This window comes from Lutra lutra, chromosome 15, assembly GCF_902655055.1.
Source record: "Lutra lutra chromosome 15, mLutLut1.2, whole genome shotgun sequence".
In the NCBI taxonomy this organism is placed as follows: Eukaryota; Metazoa; Chordata; class Mammalia; order Carnivora; family Mustelidae; genus Lutra; species Lutra lutra.
The window spans coordinates 814287-836307 of NC_062292.1; positions in this window are offsets into that span (position 1 = coordinate 814287).

Below are 22021 nucleotides of genomic sequence, written 5' to 3' on the forward strand. Positions count from 1 at the left end.
TGCCACACGGCCCCTCCTGGGCATGACGTATCGGTGGCACCAGATACTAAATTGTTTGCTCTCGTGTACTTTGAATGAAACTATGACTTGGGGAGAACAACTTCTCCAGGCTGGCTAGAAGCCAGGCCCCTCTTTCTTTCTGAACCATTAGCACAGTGGGACCGTGGGTGACCTTGAAAAATCGTTCAGCTTCCTGCAGCTTCTCCCTCTACCTTCGTGAAGTGGGAGCAGTGGCACCTTGAACCCGTCTCTTTCCTCGGGGATGTGACCACCAGGAAGGACGTCTACCGAGCGCTCGGTTGCTTGAGTGTAGATGTTCTGTTTGAGGCCATAGTAGAAAACCTTCACAGCACGAGACCTCTGGGTGGTGTGTCGGCTGCACACAAAAGACTCATACTATTGTTTTATATTTTGCAAATCAGATCTCTCTAGCATGACGGGGATTAAACTGGATAGGCATTTTTCCCCCTTTAATTCTCGGAAGCCATTCTGTTGTTTTGTTTGAAGAATGAAAACATAAATCCTCAACCAGTGATATAATAATGACAAATAAGATAGACATAATATATGCAACAATTAAGGGGGTTGGAGAGAAAAATTTTGTTAGAAGAAAATCAGAAAAGCTCTTCAGTTGACCCCTCCTAGCAGAAAATCCCTGTGAGGAACCAGGCCTCACGCCCCTCCTCAGCAAGGTCCCACAGCCCGCTTGCTGGGGCAAAACATGAAACTGGGATGAGAAAGCCTGGGGCCTCGGTGCCTAAATGGAAGGCACCTTACAGCCAAGACGGGCGACTTCACGTGACACAGGCCATAGCCCTGAGCAGCCGAGTATATGTCCATGTTTGGTTTTTGAGAAGTCGAGGCAAAAGACCAAACTGGTATCACACAGTGACTTTGAGGAGACATTTTGGGGCGAATTCTTTAAGTGTGATGAATCTTACTTATCAACCTCTTCAAAAGTCTCCTTGTAATTCCGTCGGGCGCTAGTGTTTGGCACGATGGTCCTGAGCTGAGAAGTCCCAGAATCTGGAAGATCAGGGCTGAAGGGGTCCCTGGGGATTACTGGACAGACCTCTCTCTCCTCCAAGGTCACGGAGGCCCTCATTAAAGGATATTTGATGTAGTGTGCAAAGGGTTCATTCACTAGTTCAACAAAGAGTTACTGAATTCCCACAATTTCAAGCAAGCATCTATCGATCACCTCCTTTCTGCTAGGGGATGGAGGATCGTTCCCCAGCAGAACAGGGAGCCCCAGGAGAGACTGCAGACGAGCCACATTTCAAAGAGCTGTGGAGAACAGAGCGTCTCACTGCTTCTCACGCAAGAAGTAGCCTAGAACAGCATTTCTTAAGCTTTATAAAATATTCTGATCCATAATATAGGGACCTTGGGAAAAATTTCTTGGTGATATAAGGTTAGGAAGTGATGCATAATTTTTTCTTGGAGATTTACAGTGTACAATGTACAGAAGTTCTGCAGTTTAAAAAAATGCTTCTCAAATTCGAGCATGGACACCATGCCCCGACCCAATCATCTTCTCACCTTTCTCTTACTCCTCTGCCCCTCCCCCCTTCTTTACTTTCTCCTCCCTCCTCCCTCTCCTCTTCTTTTTTCTCCTTCCTGCTTTTTCTGGCAGAACATTTTTTACATCTCGCAGATCTCTCAAGTTCTATAGGGCATTGCTTAGGAAGCCCTGAAAAGTGTTTTAGCCATTGCTCAGTTAACCAGAAAGCTCCATCACCTGAGAGATCATACTCTCAAAAGTCTCTGCTAATGGCGGTTTCAGCGTCATTCCAAAGCATGGTTGGAATCAGTAACGATTAACAGTAATAACCAATAATAACGGTTACTAACAGTAACAAATTAACAACTTTTCCTCATCACATATGTGCAATGATGAAGCAATAATTAATATAATTTGGGGGACTTTGATGATTAACCAGAAATGAAGTCATTTGGAGACATCATAAAACAAAGAGTTGCTTCTTGTTCTGCTCCAGTTAATCTCATGTGCCCGGCCCAAGAAAGAGCCCGGAAGGTGTAGGATTTCAGAGCAAATGCATATTTGAGGTCGTGTTCCCAGTTGCCAATAAATGCAGGCTGAAGCTCTGGATATAAAAATAGTCCATTCTGATGGGAATCAGAGCAGTAGTGATGCTGTGTTACTGCTTTCTTGAGATTTCATCAGTATCAGCATTACAGATCATGCCTTGGGCCAGTCAGATTATGTATCTGTCTTTTTCTCTTGAAATCTTATTAGTTCAGAATGGCTGTGATGTAACACATCTTTGCATAGTCTTTTACTGAATTTATTATCTATCTTACCTGTAATTGCCTTCTCTATTTGCTATCTATGGCATATACGATATGATATATAATATATATAATATGTATTATATACATATGATATCTGTTTTTTTTGCTTAAAATTCTGCATTGCGGCAGTAATGTAAACGTAATCTGGTTGTGGTGTTTGGGGAGCAGGCTGAGTGATACGCTTCCGTGTCATTTGTCAAGTCAGTCTCTCTGGGAAGACCAGAAGTAAATCTGGTTGGGTTTGTTCCTTGCATTCCCTCACCCTACGGCCTTTTCTAACCTCTGGTGATCCTTGGCAACCACTGTGGTAGCCAGTGCAAATCTCATAAGCAATCACAGACTCCCTAACAAAGGGCTGTGACCACAGACCCTAGTGTCCGAATCTTAGCTCTGCTGTCACTCCCTCCAGGAAGGTGTATGGAAGGCTGGGCTATCTGCCCTTCTGGAAGGCTCCACAGTGCCATCTGTGGCTGTCTTTCCCCCGGTCTCCATTCCCTTTGTCTCTCTCATCTCATCTCTTGCAGTACAAGGTTTCCATATAAATTTTACTGGACCTGAGTTTTCCTCTTTATGACAGTACTTCCCTTGTCATGTTGACATTGCCTCTTTGTCTAGATCCCTCTCTAGATGCCGTAGAAGTTAGATGAGGGCAGCAGCCGTGTCCGACTGGCTCATTTTGGGGTTCCTGGCAGGTAGCAGAGCAGACAGGCAATAAATGTATCAGATGCAATTGCGTTGGTCTGACCCCTGCTGTTCCAATCTGCTGCCCCCTTCGTGGAAGTTGTGGGGCTGTCACTGCCCAGGTCATCCATCAAATGAGATGTCAGAGGAGTAACTTGTCCATCAGACCTCAGGTGGTGTTTCTGGACTTAGACCACTATGTTGTATGTCCCCACAGAGGCTGAATCTCTTCCGGAGCCAGATGTAATGGCTCTGTAATGTTTTCCCTCTCTCCACGAAGGCGTGTGCACAGACTTGCAAATCAGGCCAATTCTACTCCTCCAAGGTGCTTTCCTTGGAATGTTCCAAGCAAACCTTGTTCCTACAGCTGCATCCCCTCTGCCCTCAGGGACTAAAGTCTCTAGGAAACTGGCACAGTTGTGTGCGAGACTGCCACTCGCCATCTCGCACCCAAGTCATTCTGTGTGCAAACTAACTCTCGTATCTTCCTGACAGTAAGCCAGAATGGGACAGTGGCTGTAAGTCCAACAACCCTATACTCCCTTGATTTCTCCTCATGCGTCTGTCGGTTGAGCTCACCTTATTCTTTCTTATTCTTTTAATTTAATTAATTAATTTTTTATTATGTTCAGTTAGCCCACATATAGTACAGGATTAGTTTTTGAGGCAGTGTTCAACGACTCATTAGTTGCGTGTAACACCCAGGGCTCCTCACCACACGTGCCCTCCTTAATACCCATCACCCACTTGCCCCACTTCTTAATCATTTTAATACTTTTATCCCATATCCCATACCCTCCATCCTTCCATCTTTTGGAGTCGGTAAGTTTTCATGCATTTTTATTTGTCCTCAGTTTATTCCTTTCGTGCTTCGAGGACATTTTCTCTACTCTAGACAGTGTTCTGGCTGCAGTCCTGTTCTCACTGTGAAGTGTCCTGTGAACTTGAAGACACACATTAGCCTCTTTGGAGATTGGCTTAGGTAGTTGCTTTCTGACTCAGCTCAGAAACACGGAGTGTATCTTGTCAGTATTTGATTAATCGCAGTGATTTCCTGTGTTCCTTAGTTGTGACCTGTATCTTGATCACTTCTTGGGTTGAGAGCACTAAAAATGATAATACTGTAAATGTTACTACCACGCTTTGCTCTTCTAGAAGTTTCTCTCCAGATAGTTCCACCGCGACACTCTCCTCTCCTTCAAGTTTTTGCTCTAAGGTCACCTTCTCAGCACCCACTGTATTCAAACTGTGACGTTGCTGACTTCGCAGTCTCCTGCTCGGCTCCGTTTCGCTCCATATCTTTATCCACTTACAACTGCTGCACAGTTTTCTTACACCTCATGTGCACTTCCTGCTATCTGTTGCCTCACGGGAATGTGGGCTTCGGGAAGGCAGGGACTTTGTGTTTTGTGTCCTAATATCTCCCTTGCATCCCACGACCAGTGCCCTGCTTGCTCGAGTGCAGCCCTTGAGCGAATGAAGGGACGGCCGCTGGGTTTTTACACTCCTGTTGGTTCTCCGCGGCCACAGCTCCGACAGGACTTGTGGAAAAGGACTCAGGCAGTTCCCGTAATGACATTTTCTCAGACTTCAGGGTCGTGCTGTCTTCACGATTTTAAGGATTTTTAAGGTTTCCTTTTCTCCAGTTTTCTATTTTTTGGTCTGAAAAGTCATTATCTTGTCAAACGTTCCTCTGATTTCAGTGACTGATTGTCATTTTGATGATAACTTTCTGGGACCTTCCTTATTTTCCATGGGGGCAAAGGTCCCAGATGGGGGACCTGGTCATTTTTATAAAGCTCATGATTTCTCTGGTGTGTGTACTAATCTCTCCAACAATGCCCAGGACTCTGGTGAACCTGGCCAGGGTTGCGTGGCTTATAGTGGACTCAGGTCCTAGGTGCCTTTCTCAGACTGTAACTGCGGGTTGGACCCATTAGTCTGTAAACATAGTGTACTCTGTTTCTGTCAGCTGCTTTTCTGCTCCTCCTCACAGCTAGGGAAGAACAGTCTGCAGTTTCTCTCCACCGATTTGGCATCGTGTTCTGAGGAATACTTTGTTGGCAACTGGGAAATTTCGATGTGTATTCCCTCTTCTGTAGCATTTATAAAAATATGAGTTAGTGCTCCCCCTGACCCCGATCCCCAAGAGACAGCATTTTAGAGCTCTGTGTCCACAGAGACATTCGAATACCCCTATTATTTCCTGGCATTTTTAGGCCAGTTCCTTACACGCAGCCTCCTCTCCTGTAGCAGGTCACTAAAAATGTTGTTTGAAGTGCAGTTTTGAAAGTCTTTGAGAGTCTAAATCCAGGCCCTACTTTATTCATATAACTGTTCACTTTTTCAAATGACTCTAGTAAAATTTAAGCATGAAATGGGAATGATAGATAATTCGTATGTTTGCACAGCACTTGCCACTTTATAATGCTTTGTGGGAAGGTCATGGTTTCAGAGCAGACAGATACAGATTTGAAACTCACCTTCAGTATTTACAGGCTTTGAGGCTGAGCAGCTCACCTCACCTCTCGGAACCTGCTTTCTTTCATCTTTGCAAGTGTGGCAAGCCCACCCTGTAGGCTTATTATGTGATGACGACAGAGGGACAGGCTTGTGGAGGGCCAAGGTGCCCGATTCAAAGCACGGGGTGGGCATTCCGTTGATGTGGGCTCCTCTCTGCTCCCCCTTCCACTGAAAGTCTCCTGTTATGGTCTGTCCTACCTCTGCACACTGTTCTAGCTGCCAGGATTCCACATGGAAAAGAAAGTCCTTACCCTCATGGAGCTTCCGTGGGAGAGGTGGCACGGAAAACACGAACAAAGAAAGGAGAACATATGCAAGGGGTCATACAGCAGCAGGTTTGCTAACTGGAAAGGCAGACGGGGATAGGGTGGGGATGAGGGCCAGGATGAGATGGGGGAGGGGAAGGGAGTCTGCTGCAGACAACATGGTCCGTGAGTAGGACATGCGTGAATTCACCTGTCTTGACTCTTGGATTCTGCACTGATGCGGTTAGTAAAGCTGCATTTCCCCGGGGGGCGGGGATGGAAGGGAGACACAGGTCTTGGGTTTCCAGGTCCTCCTTGAAGTCCTTCTTGGGTGTGGGAGTCAGCTCAGCCGGCACATAGTTCTCAGCCCCAATGATCTCTCCTACATGTTCACCAACAACAAATTTTTTTTGGAAATGAAGGAGAGAGGGACATTTTAAGATATGAATTTTATTCTCATGTTCTTTTACTGCTTTGACAACAATATTATCCCAAGCTTCACTATCTTTATGATGTCAAAGCGAGTAGAAAATTCTAAACACTCAAGGTGGCTCTTTGGAAGGATACTCTTGGTACGTTCTGCCAAATTAGTTCTAAAATATAGGTCAGGTCAGCCGTATAAATATCTAAAACGATACTCAGGCACTAAATGCTACTCATAAAAAATTAAGAGGAATTTAGAGTGGTTTTAAAGTTTAGTACAAATGGCAAGTTGAAAACTAAGCCATGTGGTAACAAATTTCATTTCTATATTTAATGTCGAAAAGTTACAGAAATCCATTGCCAATGACGGTGCAAAATTTAGGTTCGGACTATAAATATTGAAATTCTAGTTATTCAAATAAGGTCAAGAATGTTCTTAAAATTGTTATTAAGTTATCAAAAAAGGATTGATGATGTTCTAAAACTTTTGGGGGGAATGTTATTACTGGTTTTATTGCAGATCTCGGTGGGATATTTTATATCCTAATTATTTTCTTTCCTTAATGGGTTTGAGAGTTCTGCATTTGACCACCTGTCTTGATAGAAGTAAACTAGGTTGGATATTCCCGTGTTTTATCATTTTAGTGTATGTGTGAAGATCAGGTAAATAAGAATTAAAAAGGTAGTGATTAAAAATTTGAGGTCTTTGGAAGAAGAATTATCTTCTGTTTACTTATTAATAGTTTCAATTAGAAAAAAAGATTTGGGAAAATGGTGATTTTTTTAAAAGATTTTATGTATTTATTTGACAGAATGAGAGAGAGGGAGAGCATGAGAGGAGAGAGGGTCAGGGGGAAAAGCAGACACCCTGCTGAGCAGGATCCTGATGTGGGACCCCATCCTGGGACTCCAAGATCATGACCTGAGCTGAAGGCAGTCACTTAACCAACCGAGCCACCTAGGTGCCCGAAAATGGTGATTTTTAAAAAAGATTTCATTTATTTATTTGAGAGAGAGAAAAAAAGAAGCAGGCTCCCTGCTGAGCAGGAAGCCTAATGCGGGGCTCGATCCCAGGACCCAGAGATCATGACCTGAGCTGAAAGCAGACGCTTGACTGACTGAGCCACATAGGCACCCCAGGAAAATGGTGATTTTAAGAGAAAAATGAATTCTCAAGGTCCTTGTATGCTAATAAGGATATGCTGATTGAAAATCATCTTTACTTACTCCTTAAAGCAATTTCTAAGAGGACTGTTAGTAGATTATAACTTGTCAGTCTCGTGTACTCTTTTCTATGTATGTGAAACTAATGAAACTGTATTTCTTTAAAACAATAATTTGTTGTTCAGACTTGTTGCTAACCAGGTGGGTCTTCTGGTTTTGTGCATTTTGGAGATGACACCAGGGTGCATACCCTTGTCCATAAAGGAACACTGCTCAATCACTCAGCTTTTGTGGTTTCCAGGAAAAAGTAAACATTTGCAGAAAACAAGTCAATATCCTTGATGACGCCAATGAACTTGTAGCATTTCTGCAGGCTTGGGGAAGAGAAATAGACTTTTCTGCTCTCTAGCTTCTGCTTAATTTAAATCTAATACCATATGTTTGGTGAAAATTTTCTTCACCCCTTGTGTCTTTTAACTCCAGATTCCTGCCTTTTAACGATTTGCTTGAAAAGGATGAAAAATCACACCCACAATTTGCCTTTGAAAGCCTGCATTTATTCTTATTCTTTATGGTATATCTTTTTTAAAGAACAGAGCCCAGATTTAGTGTCTTGGCTGTGGCAAAGTTGTTTAAGTCCAACCTTTTAGAGCTTTCTGTTTCTGAGAACGGTCATTTCTGAGGCATCAGAAATAACAAATCCGACAGATCATTTATTTAACATTTCTAGCAGATGTATTTTTAATTATAACTTTACTGGCCAGGCACTGAATATAAATATTCTTTCTATAAAATATCTATTATAAAGTCATCTGAGTTCATCATGGCGTATGCCCTTGTAGACAGTGAAGAAAATCGTTTAGCTTAACTTTTCGACTTTCCGCAGGGTAGAGCTGTCCAGCTCCTCTGGGGAACGTGCGTGCCTCATGCCTGGAGACCCCAGGCAGGGACTGCAAGGTCATCTTCTGGGGACACTGGGGACAAGGGTTCCTTCTGGAGAGAGAGGCCGTCTTGGAAAACAATATGGCCGATGGCCACAAGAGTTTGTACCCAGCTACCGTGACATTGTAACGCCAGTGTCACCAAATCCGTTTGCCGTTGTTTTCAAGCAACCATCCTTCCCGTCATTCTCAGTTGGAGCAGGAGCCCCCGCTGCGCTGCGGTCAGACACGTGGCGCCGTCCCGTCCGTCGCTCACTGACCGGCTGCGTGGCCGAAGCGGGTTCTCTATCTGCGCGTCGCCCTTGTCTCATTCTGATTAATTTGGGACCCACTGTAATGGGGCAAGAGGATTGCTGACGCGGATCCTTGGCTCTTCACGTCACTGGTCGTCGCAGAGGCTGCCGCTGTGAGGCCCTCTCTACCCTCGCTTAGGTCGGCGGACGACGAGACGCAGGCACCCGGCTTCGTCATCGTGTCCGTCTGCTCCTGCTGCACTAGGGCAGGGTGGCTGCAAAGAGAGCTGAATGGTTAGTTTGGCGGCATAATATGAAAGGGTTGAATTAGCTACCATAAAATGACTTTCCAAACACCTGAGTGCTTGTTGTGTGCTCACGAATGCAGGCTGCTGGACGTTTAGTGCCGGTGCCAGTCACTGCATTCAAATAACAGATTTGGGGGCAGGCGGGTGGCTCAGTCGGTTAAGCCTCTGCCTTCAGCTCAGGTCATGATCCCGGGGTCCTGGGATCGAGCCTCGCATCTGGCTCCCTGCTCAGCGGGAAGCCTGCTTCTCCCTCTGCCTCAGCACGTCCCCTTTCTCCTTCTCTCTCTCGTTCATTCTCTTTCTCAAATAAGTAAATAAAATATTAAAAAAATTAAAAAAAAAAGATTCGCGTCTCATTATAAAGTGCCTCCAGTCCTATTTGGAGATCCAAGTCGTATACAGGGAAATATATCTACCATGGGAAGGCTGCATCCTTCCTTCATGTTTTTACAGCTCACGTGTCCACCCTTAAAGAAGCTATCACTGACCTCTCTACATCGAGTAATGCCAACCTAGATTTTATGCCTTTCCCTGTCTTGTCTTCTTCTACGTGGAACTCACCACTACCTGACAATCTCTGTCTGTTTGTTTGTGTTCTGTTATTTGCTCATTGCTTTGCCCCTCTACTAGAGCTGCATTTTATGAGGATAAGGGTTTTGGCCAGTAGCTGTTCTGTCCCACCTGCCTGAAACAGTACCGGGCACAATAAATATTTGTTGAACAGAGAAATGAATGCTGTATGTAGTACATCTCCAGGGAAAACAAACTTTTTTTTTTTTTTTTTTTTTTTTTTTAGCTGAAAACATAGAAAATTCTGACCAAAACCCCCAAGAAGATAAGTTATTATGGGTACTTGCCCACCTCTTAAGGATGGATGAGAAATTCTGGGTAGTGGCCAAAGTAGTGATGAGGGAAAATTCTTAATTTGGAGAATTAACCCTCTCCAAGACACGAGACCAAGCTTGAGATGTGGTAACAAAATACATGGTTGGGTCTGCCAACTCAGCCTCCCAGATCCTGACGATATGCACTGATGTTCTGTCCATATGGGCTCAGGGAGGCATCCGAGGGGGAAACCTGCAAAACAGGAGGTGGTTTGGAGGGAGAGGAGGGAAGGCTCGTACCAGCCTAGCGCGGGTGAACAGAGACTGCAGCTTCGCAATGAGAGTCCCCGGGTCCTCTGCGGCGCAGGACGGGTCCCACCTGCCAGCACGCCACGCCGTTCTCCCTGCCACGAGGCGGGCAACTTGGTGACTGTCTTTTGGGGCCACATCACTGGACTTGAAAGCGGGCTCCAGGACTGGACCCTTTATTGTCATGCGGTTATGGACAAACATTAAATTTACTTTGATTCCTGGAGCTTAAAAAATTGTGTAATGTTGGTCGCTCCAACATTACACAATTACACACCCGGAAACCCTGACATCAGCCCTCGCTGAAGCCGGGGCAGTACGGTCTCAGCGGCTTTGCTGGGGGTTTGCTCGGGCATCTTACGCCGGCGAGGCGGGAGGTAGGGTCCTTCTCCCTGCACGTCCCTCGCAGACGCAGACAGTGAGGACTGTCTGGAAGCTCCCCGTGCTGCAGGAGCTGTGGATCTGGTGGTGGGCCGGGGAGAGGCTGAGGAAAGAGGAAAGGCCGTGGAGCACGGGAGGCCCCTCGGCCGTCTGCAGGCGGCTGCGGCTGTCTCTCTGCTGTGCTCAGGGCGGCGCCACTTTTGGCTCTGCCTGCCTCGAGGTCCGGCTGTCTCCGGGCAAGGCCACTCGTGCCTCCCGCGGGCCGTCCTGTGGCTGCCCCCGGTGAGCTCGGGCCGCACCGAGTCCCCTCGCCGGCGTCACTCTGCAGCTGGCTGGCGCCGGTGCGGCCGGGCTCGCGGGTCCCGCTCTGCGTCTGGGCCTCACGGGCGGCCTTCCGCTCTTCAGTGCCGGGACCTCAGGCTGCTCCAGGCCCTCGTGCATCGGGGCTGTTGCTCCTCGGAGAGGCAGTGGGCACACACTCTGTCTGCAGAAGAGAAGCAGGGCATGTGCCCTTTAGTCCATAGACAAGGCCCATGAATTATTAACTATTCGAATTTGAAAGCGCAGCTTTAAGCCCAAGGGAAGGTGTTTGCGAGAAGAACTGGGCTAGAAGTTTGTGACCCTGGCCTCCCCCTACTTTGGCCTTTGCGGACATGTCCGTGGGGACGCAGGCCTGTCGCAGGACCTCTAGCTCCTTGTTTCTCTTCTTAAAATGAGGAAGCTGGTCAGGGCTTCTCAGCCTTTTCAACCAAATTACGCTTAATAGAAAAGAGTGAAAGCATCTGGATAAAATTGTTGTATCTGATGCTACCAAATTGTCCAGGATTTTACATCTTTTGCCCACGGGATGTCACAGATGCTTCCCCCGACGCTGCGAGCTGGTTCTGATGTGACCGTTGGTGCTGCTGTGACGTTGCTCCCCTTGGTGAATGTGCCTTTCCCCGCACGCCTGTGGCTTTCCGCATCCTGCCTTCGATGTCCCTGTTCTTTCTCCTCCATGTCTACTTACTGGGCGTTTCTCAAGGCCTGGTTCAAATGCCATTTCCTCTGCAAATTTTCTTTGACTCCCTTAGAAAAGATGCCTTCTCTTTAGCTTACCTATGCCGCTTTTGTGGCACACACTCCCTACTTTTTTTTTTTTTTTTAATTTGTTGCCGTATCTCCTCTGCTAGTTTGTGTTTTTCTTGGCAATAAGAATGACTTATTTTCCATTTTGCTATTTCCCCACTAGTTCCACATCTAGGACAGAATCTTGTGCGTATTGTATTTCCATTACATTTTGTTAAATAAATAAATACATAAATTTAGCCTTCATGGGTTAGGCAAGAGATTATTGGTGGAACAACAAAGATCCATCTGAATTGTTGGAAAAAATAACTTAAGGAAGTTGCCTTATTAGTCTTTCATTAACACTATAACTTTTAAGAAAATTATATATGTATTATTTACTTAACCTTTCACAATTTGTAAGTTCTTATTTTGTACACGGTTGTGTGTCTGTCTACGGTAGCGTTTGCGGACACACATGCTGCAGTATCATTCTGATCCTAGCCACAGCCACCTGGAATTAGCTCAGACTTCAGAAGTTAAGATCCTGTTTCCCCCAAGCCTGCCTTCACTTAATATGCTAGCTGAAAATTTGGGAGCCCCAGGCCACCTGCACTTGTATAACTAACTGGCTACAAATTGGGGATCCTATGACCCCCTCAGATATTTGACGTTCACTAAGATGACTCACGGAATTCAGGAAAGTAACACAATTACAATTATAGTTTCATTATAAAGGATACAAATCAGGACCAGCCAAGCGAAGACACACAGGGTAGGTCTGGTAGGGTTGCAAATGCAGGGCTCTCCCCCATGGAGTCAGGGCATATCCCCCGGCACACTTATGTGTGTTACCAGCCGGGAGGCTCTTCTGAGTCCCCCCGCCCTTTTTTTTTTACTGAGGCTTCATTAGGTAGACACAACCAACTAAATCGTAAGGCATGTGATTAGACTGAATCTGCGATGCCCTTCTTCAGTGGCCGGAAGGTTGGGCTGATAACATGTGGCTCAAAGCCCTAACCCTCTAATCACACGGTTGGTCTTTCTGGCAAAATCAGCCCCTTGCCTGAGTCATCTCCTTAGCAGAAACTCAGAGATGGTCCAGAGGGCCCATGGACAACAGACACTTCCATCAATTGGGAAATCCCAAGGGCTCAGAATACTCAGTCCCAGCAATCTGGGACAAAGACCAGCAGAATTCTTTATTATACAACAGTAGGAAATAGAATATTATCCTCATTTTACAGGTGACACTGAGGAAGAAATGACGGGATTAGTGTCGCAAGGCTACATAGTAATGGAGCCAGAGCTCCAGTCCTAAATCTTTGACTTCAAGTGTCTTTCCACGACACCGTGACGGCGCCCCTGCTGGAAGGTAATTTTGCATTATCATTGTCATTTTAGCCTTCAGACTCCTTGAGTAGCTGGATGTGACCTGAATGTTCCCTTGGAAACTGTGATCACTGTTCCCAGTGGTTATCAAGAGCTTCTCCTCCTTTGGTCTGGGGCCACTGAGGCAGAGAGTGTGAAGCTGGCAGCCCACTGATCAGGAGGCCCATAGTATGACGGCTACGTACAGTTTTGCAGACTTTGAAGTTGAGATACAAACAGAGCTGCCCTCTTTGTTGAGCCATGGGGAGCAGTGGAACAAAGGGGTCATAAATGTTCAATTTTTGTGTCTTCTTTGTGTAGGAGAATCTCCATTCAAGATTAGAGCCTCTGTTCCTGGAAGGCTATCTGTCTGCCTGTCTAATCTGTCCGTCTAATCCGCCCCCCCCAGCTCTCACCCCATATCATCTATCTGTAGCCCAGTTTCTAACAGCCCCTCAGACTGGGTGTGGCTGCGGCCTACCTTCTGTAGCGGGGAAGGAAGAGTTGGTAAGGGGGAAGACCCCAGGCATGGCTGAAATAGAAATTGATAATTTTTTTGTCCTTGTTGTCTTCTCCATCCCCCCTTCCTTCTCCCCACACCCAGTGCTTTTTAGTCCTTTTTTCCTTCCCCAGTTCTCAGAGTGCCTTTTTACTTCTGCTCCTACATGGGGCCACCATCCCGAGTATGTAATACTTCCAGTGCATCAGGTACAAGTCTCTGTGTGTTGTACCTACTGACACTGTGGTCCTCACTGTTATTATCCCATTTTAGATAGGAAGAAACTGAGGCAAAGAGATGTTTGGTGAAATTTCTGGGGCCTCTCAGTGGGTTAGTGGTTGACCTGGGCTTCAAACCTTGGCCTCCATATAAGATAGAGAAACTGAAGGACTTCGTTAAAAATCTTTTTGCTCCTTTTCTATTTTCTCTGTCTTTCTGCTCCTGCTTCTATCCTTTCTAGGCCCTGACCCCCACTTTACCCGTGCCTCATCACACAGACAGTGTGTGTCCTCCTCGTAAGGGAAAAGTGTTAATGATTTCTTTAGGGTGGATAACGTCTAAGGAAGGATCAGGTGGAAATGAGCAGATGAAGCTGCCCTCTGCGTTCCAGACCAGCAGTGCTGCACACCTAGGTACCGAGCCCCCCCCCCCCCGCCCCCGACTCCAAGAAACCACACCCAGCGCTTGTCTTTGTTCTGGCTGGTTCCTACATGCCTGTGAGGACACATGCACTAGACCACAAACCTCCATAAACACCCTGGGCCCTAAACAAAGAAGACCCTCCCCCTGCTTTCCTTTCCAGACTCTCCCTCCCCCTGCTTTCCTTTCCAGACTCTCCCAGACACTGTCTGTACCTGTCCCCTCTCTCCCTTCAGTGAGCTCTGCGTTCACCAGCTGGCTGCCCGCTTGGGTTGCTTTCTATCCTGCCTGCAGCCAGGGCCCTCTCACTGGTCCCGTGGGACCCCCGCTGGGTCCCGGGACTCACCTGCTGGCACCACAGAAACCCAGGTCTGTACTCTTGGCCATCCCATGAAGCTGCCTTGATTAAACAGAAAGAACTTTACTTTTGAAAGTCCGTGGGATTTGGGGTTACATGGCTGGCTTTGTTCCTTAAGGCTTGTGTGACCTCGGCCAAGCCGTGTAAACTGCTGGAACCTCAGGTTGTTACTTTGCAGACGGGGGACCCAACCCTTCTTTGATGTCTTTGCCCCAGAAGGAATGAGGAACAGTGGCCTGTGGCTGAGTAGTACGCTGTCCGCTCACGTCCCCTTCTCCTTCCCCTTGAACAGAGGAGTGGAAGGACCTCTGGAAGGGACCACTGCGTTCTTTCTGAGATCCGCACGCAGCCTCGGGTCTGCAGTCAGGTTGCCGTCTTCTGGACAAGCAACCCCCGGCCCGGACCCCCCAAAACCCAGCCTTCTGAAGCTGCGCCCAGGAAGGAGCTGGCTCTGGCCCCTTGTCACACCCCACAGCCGTGCCCAAGTCACTGTAGCTTGTTTGTTTTGACCACGGTTTCCAAGAACGTGAGCCGCGGTGCCTGGAATTCCCAGACGATCAAGTTACAGTATAGAAATCTGTTGCGGTTTCCTGGGGCTGTTTTTCTTTCTTGCTGTCTATGGCACCTGTGGTCCCTGCAACCGACAGGTTGTGGGCGAGAGCCTGTGACATGGGTCTTTTCAGCTGGGAATCTCAGCAGAGATCAGGTGGGTCACCGGCATTTCCGCCCCAGGTTCAGCCATATTGCTCAGCACAGGGTCCAGTGGTCGCGAGGTCTTTGAGTGGAATGTTACCTCTTTGGGTTTTACGGCCTCTAAAGAGACTTTCTTATCCCTCAAGGCTGAGCTCAAGTCACACCTTGACTGTTGAGTTTCCTTGGTCTACCCGATACAAGCACTTGTCAGTTTCTTTGATTAATTCTCTTTTTTCTCCTTGATCTTCTGTGTGTCACCGACCGTCTCTGGGGACGAGCAGGGAGCTCCTCAAGGGCAGGACCATCGCCTTTCTCCTTTTCTGTGGAAGGCCTAGATCCTTGCTCGGCCCTCACCAAATGCTGGATCCGTGACTGTCGAATTAAATGGTCGCACAGACTCACTTGTTTCTGTGGCTCTGCATAGACCAGTATCGCTTCAGAAGTTCCTCCTGTCCAGGAAGTCGTTGAAGGCATGTGGCCATTGGTCCGAAGGAGTTTCCTTGACCTCCTTTTTATCTTTCTCTCCAAATACCAAGGCAGTCCAGCAGAGTGGAAGAGAAGTGTGGTTGGGAGCAGAGAGTGACCAGAGAGCGACCTGCTTTAGAATTATGATTCTGCCATTTACTCCTGCCCTGACCCAGCGCACGTGCGTTACCATCTCCAAGTCTCATTTTATAGCCGTGAAATGGGGCGGCGGGTAGCGAGAGCCGCTGCGAGCCCGTGTAGCAGGTGTGTGGATCAGAGAAGGGAGCCCACTGCGGCCTGTGGGCCCTGAGGTTGGCGAGCTGGGTGTGGGCTGGATTTCAGCGTCCACTTGCTCCCTTGGGTGCTACACCAGCAAATCATTCAAGACATTTTTTTTAAGATTTAATGTTTTAATTTTTTAATGTACTCTTTACCCCAATGCAGGGCTCAAACTCGTGACCCCAAGATCAGGAGTTGCACATGCTACAGACTGAGCCACAGGAGCCCCTCAGGCAGCTTTCAAAGGACCTCCCTCGCGTGGGTGGCGGTGAAGGTCATGAGGGTAGAGAGCATGCCGAGAACAGGGCGTGAAATCGCTTTACTTTTCGGTGATCCAGACAGAAATAATGCCACGCCGTCCAGACTGTGCACCTGCCCTCCCCGCCGCCTCCAGCCCCACCAGCCCCCAGCCCCCGCTCCGTCCCTACTGTGGGAGGGTCCCTGCCACAGGAGACAGCTGCAGTCTGGCCGGAGTCTCACGTCTCCCGTGTGGGTGTTGTGCCCTGCCCCCACCGCGCCGCCGGAGCCCCGCGCCGCCATTCCTGCTCCTTCCTCTTGGCCCTCCCTCCAAGAAATGCTATTTCTGGAAAGAAGTCGATCTCAGCAGTTTGAGACTTTGAGTTTTTCCTTCTTTCTAATTGTGGCTTAGCAGCCTTTCTCTGGTGTCGGAGGTAGCCGTGGCGTTACCTAACATATGCGGAAGCTATTTGGGAAACGTGGACGCATTCCTGCATGGCCAAGTCCTTGCTGCTTCTCAGGCAGCAGGCAGATCTGAGAATGGACCCCGGAGGGGCCCGTACCCTACTGGCTGGGGGCATATTCTCCTGTATAAATACATACATGATGCTGCGATAATCACATCTTTGCCAGACCCTAAAATAAGCCAAGGAACTTTAAACTGAGCATGGTGCGCACCAACATTCCTTCTGTATCCCTGACCCCGTCCCATGAGGAGCCGCACACTGGCCTGCCCTTCTGACCTCTCCTGCTTATCTCTGGAGAGCAGTCGGGATTGCTCACGTCTCTGTCCCTGAAGCTCTGCTTTCAGACCAGGTAGAGAACGTGAGAGGAGAGCAGAGGCTGATTTCATCCCAGCTCCCTGATGTGCCCTGAATCCCAAACACGAGCCGTGCAGAAGCACCCCCGGACAGGTTTCAGGACACTTGATCTCCCAGACTTCTCCGGAATCACGGCTGGAGGCAGGGGATTGCCAGTGGAGGACAGGGTTGCAAAGCTTCCCTGACAGTGATTCTGACACAGAGAAAGTGCTGGCATTTTGTTTTACTTACTTAATTAATTTTTAAAAATATTTTATTTATTTACTTAACAGAGATACAGTGAGAGAAGGAGCGCAAGCAGGGGGAGTGGGAGAGGGAGAAGCAGGCTTCCTGCTGAGCAGAGAGCCCGACGTGGGGCTCGATCCCAGGACCCCGGGATCATGACCTGAGCCGAAGGCAGATGCTTAGTGACGGAGCCACCAGGCGCCCAAGGGCTGGCGCTTTAGATGTTGAGTGTCCCAGGAGACAAGGCAGACCATGAACAAAGACATGAAATGTTTCTTGCCTGTAGCTGGCTGTTTTTCATGTGTCTCAGCTAAATTTGTTTTTTAAATGCTGCATTTTAATGTTAGCCTGTTGTCAGTTGTGCAGGGTGACTGGACACTAGGTCATCAAGGAAGGTCATCTGGGTTTGAATCTTGTCTCCTCCAATGATGCAGCTATGCCAATGTGGGCAAATTACTTTGGTTTCTTTTGAGCAAAACGTCAGTCGTAGGGGTACGTACTTGACCTGGTTATGATGAAGGTTCAAGGAAACAGTGCACGCGAAATGCTTGGCACGATGCCTGGCCTGTTGTCCGAGGGCCCGTCCTTGTCCCCTGGCTGTCCCCGTGAGCGAGAACAGTGGCCGCCCAGGGGTCCTCTGTCAGGCTGGGGAAGCTTCATCTGAAACACAGGTTTACATCAAACATATCGATGAGCTTTTGGAACGGAAGTGAGGCCCGGAGCTCGTGACCAAGAAGGAATTCTTAAGATGCCTCTGGTGCGAAAAAGTGATTTCATTAAAGCAGGGAGACGGGACCCGGACAGAAAGGGGGTCTGCACCACGCGGTGACGGGCGGCCTGCTGTGTCCGATGGGGTGAGAGGAGGTAGGGAAAAAGGGAGGTTTCAAAAGAACTTTCCTGTGCTAAAGAGGACGTAGGAGATGTGAGATACCAGATCCCGGAGCACTTGCCGTCGTCCGGTTAAGGTTGTTTTTCCCTCTAGCAAGGCCTTAGCATGAACATAGTTGGGAGCTTCCTGGAAGAACGTCACCTGTGTCCCCCCCAGGAGTGGGGGTAGGGGAGGTCGCCGGGGGTCGGCTTCTGCTTTGTCCTCAGCAGCCTTCTGCTCCCTCATCACGGGACTCGGATTTGGGGGAGGCTTTCCCCGCTCAGCTGTGGCACCGCGTTGTGGAATTCCCATCATCAGATCCGAACGCCAAGTCCCGGGTGTGAGCTCTGATCCTGTGGTTGTGAGGCTGGAGACCTGGGCCCTTCACGTAAGGGGGTCGTGCCCCTCGTTCCTGAATCCGCAGAACTGAAGGGTCGGGTCAGATCAGCGTGGTGGGCCTTTCCGACCGGGAAGCCTGTGGTTCTTCCTCCCACTCAGCCTCTCTGGCTCCAGGAAGACGTCGCGTCCGGACTCGGATCCAGACGGCTGCTGGCATGTTGGCGAGCCGTGGGGCGGCCTGGTTGTGGCCGTTCCTGCCCTTGATCTCTCACATTTTCTCAGCACCTTGAGCCACTGAACCATAAGGTTCCGCCAGCCTGACTGTCATATCCCCGTCCGGGCAGGTGGCACTACAACCCTGGCTTTCCTGGACGCACGGGACTTCAGAGAAGCCAGAGGCCTGGGTGGGTCTCTTTACTCTGCCCACTGCCTCCCGTTTCCTAGGTCTGGGGCGGGCAGAGTGTTAGAAAATGAGACACGTAGCCTGACTCCAAAGCTGTGCTCTGGGGCTGTCGGCTTTGCTGTGTTAGTGACGCCAAACCACCGTTCTCAGGGCCCTGGGAGTTAGCCCACGGGCCTCTGCTAATCTAGGGGAACGGTCCACGTGGAAATTAGTCCCTGTGCCGTAACTTCCCATCACTCAGGGATAAGACATCCCGTAAGTGAGTGCAGTGACACAGACACAGCCCCCCGGGGCCCTAGACTCGGTCATGGTGAAATTCCTCCACTCTGGGGTCAAACGGCTTCCAAAGGAGCAGGGCCACCCTTGGACACTGTGGTAGGTCCTTGTGGTAGGGCACAGAGGCCATTACTAGCGAGGGAGGCGCACGGCCCTGACTGTTCACCCTGAGCTCCCGCCCTGGGCAGTTCCAGGAGAGCTCGTCTCGCTTTCCTCCAAGAAGCCTTTGTGGCAGTGGGGGGCCCTGGCCCCGCCACAGGTGGGCGCCCCGGGTGGACAGCACGCACGGTGACGGATATCGGGGACCATTGTCACAGGCTTCGTGCAATTAGAGTTTTCAGGGGCTCTTGCAGTCGCCCCGGCAGGGTCTGGCAGTGCCGCACACATTGGCTTCCGGGCGTTAGGGCCGGTGGGTCTAAGCAGGTGCAGTTTTCTTGTCCGTCAGACTGAGAAAACGCTCCCTGGGAAGATTCCTGTTTGGTCCTTAAACCTTGAGAGGTACAAAGGCCTTCAGGGGCTCTTTTAAGGAGGAAGAAGTTTGGGGGCAGGGGTTGCTCCCAGAACGTACAGACACGTGGCCTCTCAGTGGGCTCCTCGCACGTGCGTGACCCCCTCGCACGTGCGTGACCCCGGGGTCAGCTCTGATTTCAGACGCGACTTCCCTCCAGCCACTGACATGGAAAGCCGGCGCTTCTCCTGGGATTTCTGCATTTTCACGAAAGGCTCGTGTTTTGTCATTGTTTCTAGCTCCGAGCTTTTGCTGCTCGTGAGTGAGTTTAGCTTCTAGACCGTGCCACGTGTCCGGTGTCCGTTCCACACTGGTCAGCGTGCTAAGGGGACTCAGCTGACTTCTCTGACCACACACACACACACACACACACTTGGGCTTTGTGCATCTGGCAGACTTGACTGAAGGACCGAAGGCTGGGAGAAAAGGCGGCAAAGTGTGACATTGCGAGCAGCGCAACAACGTCAGATTCATTAGGAAATGCCTTTGTATTGAACGAAGTCCCTTTGGACCGTCCATCCTCTTAGCTGGCCATCCCTCCCCCCCTCCCATCTTGCTTCTGGTTTATTTTTTGGGTTGTTTACTCCGGCTCCTCGTATACTCAGGGTGTCCTCTGGTTGTTTTTTTTAAAGCGGTGATTCCCCAAAGATAGTTCCACTTCTTTCTTTCTTTCTTGGGGCTCCTTTTCTTCTTCTTCTTCCTTCCAAGCTTTTAATTTCCGATGGCTCCATCTAAGGGGGGATTCTGGTGCCGGATGATCAGCGGCCCCACAGCTCCAGGGCAGCACTGGGAGACGTCCTGGCCAGAGCCGGTTTCTGATCTGGCCCGTGAAATGGGGGTCAGTAAAGTCATACACGCTTCAGGCCGTTTCCTCTCCCGACCATCCCCTCACAGCCTTTCAAGGCGCTCATGACCTGTGTCCTCATGGCCGGAGGGGTTACCCCTGGGCCTCACCGGTTCTTGGCTGGTGTTTGCTTATCCCTCTCCACAGGCGAGCCGGCGGCCGCGCGCAGTTCTGCCATCGGCCTTTATCCCCCGGACGGGGCTCGGCACTCCCTCCCCTTCCTGCCCTTCCCGGCCCTCATGAAGGGGAAGCCCACAGCGGCCCCTTCTTCCATCACGTCCCCTTCTCTGGGTTCTGTCGCCGCAGACACGGTGGGAGGTGCCAGTCGGTGGTCCCCGGTGAGCGGCCAGATGTCCGAGGGCTGTCAGGCCGGCCGGCTCACATCTTTCCGGGTCTCCGTTCCTGCGAGACGCGCTCTGCCCGGCTGCCTTCTCGGGAAAACTGCCTTTACCTTCAGCTCAGTGGCTCCAGTGGCACACACTTGCTGCGAGTCCTCTACATTTGGTGGCCGCGTGGTAGGTGCTGTGGACTCTCACGCGCTACGTGACACGGCGTCTCTGACGGCCGGATTCCTGCTTTACTGTCTGGTCAGGGACCTCTCGTCTCGGGAGGGTATGACTTAGCGGTCGCTTCGTGCTGTGTGAGGCTTACGTAGTTTCTAGACGCAGAGCCACAAGCTCTCCTCGTGGCCCTGGAGGACAAGCTCCTGGGTTTTACATCGCTCGGGAACCAGCGACTACGTTGACCCGAACACTCGAAAGAAATAGCCTCCCGACGTCGCCGAAGCAGCGCGGAGCGGAGCTGAGTCCCACAGGGAGGTCCCGCCTCGGCCACTGCCGTGGTCAGAGAAGAGGGAGTCCCACAGCTTCATGGCGTCGGAGCAGGCCCCGGCAGTCTCCCAGCCGGGAGGGCGGTGGCGCTGGGCTTGGCAGCGGGGCCGCTCGGTGACCCCGTGTGGCCTGCCGTCCACGTGCCCAGGCCTGCGCTCCATCCCGAGGGTGGGGAGATGGAGTTCCACGACGGGCGGCGACACAGCTCTGGGCGGGCGTGGGGGGACCCATCACCTCGCAGCCCGGACGGGAGCCGCCGCGGCAGGACAGAGGCTCCCGGTCTGGCCAGGCGCCTGCCTGGGGCTGCGAGCTGGGCCGAGGCTTGTGCGGGGGCCGCTGACACGGAGCAGCGGTGAGGGTCCCCACTGCCCGTCAGGGTGGCGGGCGACCCAAGGGCCGCACTCAGCCGCTCAGTCAGGGTCTCCGCGCTCCCTGGCGCGGCTCAGCGGCTGCTTCTGAGCAAGAGCGTCCCGGACGGAGCCGCGGGCAGCGCTGAAGCGGGCGACCGCGGGTGGCGGCGCTGCGGGGGGCAGTGCCCTTCCCTGCCTTAGGGTCGCTACCGTTGTAAAGTCGCGCAGGAGCGTGCTTCCTAGCAAGGGCCTGCGCCGTCTCTCCGCTCAGACAGGAATCCCCTCGGCCGGAGTAAGGGGTTTTATTTCTCAGGCGATGCTCCGGCCGCGTCCCGAAGTCGAAGAGGCGACTCGCAGCTCGTGACTTCCGGGCTCGGCCTGTAACTGGGGCCAGGCCGGACCGTGTTGGATTCGAGGTGGAGATGTCGAGGGGCTTCAGGACGCACGAGCGGCGGTAAAGCCAGCTGACGTGTGTGCCGCTCCTCCGGCCGGCCCAGGGCACGCGTGCTGCCTTTTGTGATACTTCCCGTGCTTTATGGACTACGTCCAGGTTTTGCTCCCATTTTAAAGATGAGGAAACCGAGGCATCAAGTGCGAAGGACGTCAGCCACGGTGTGAGCC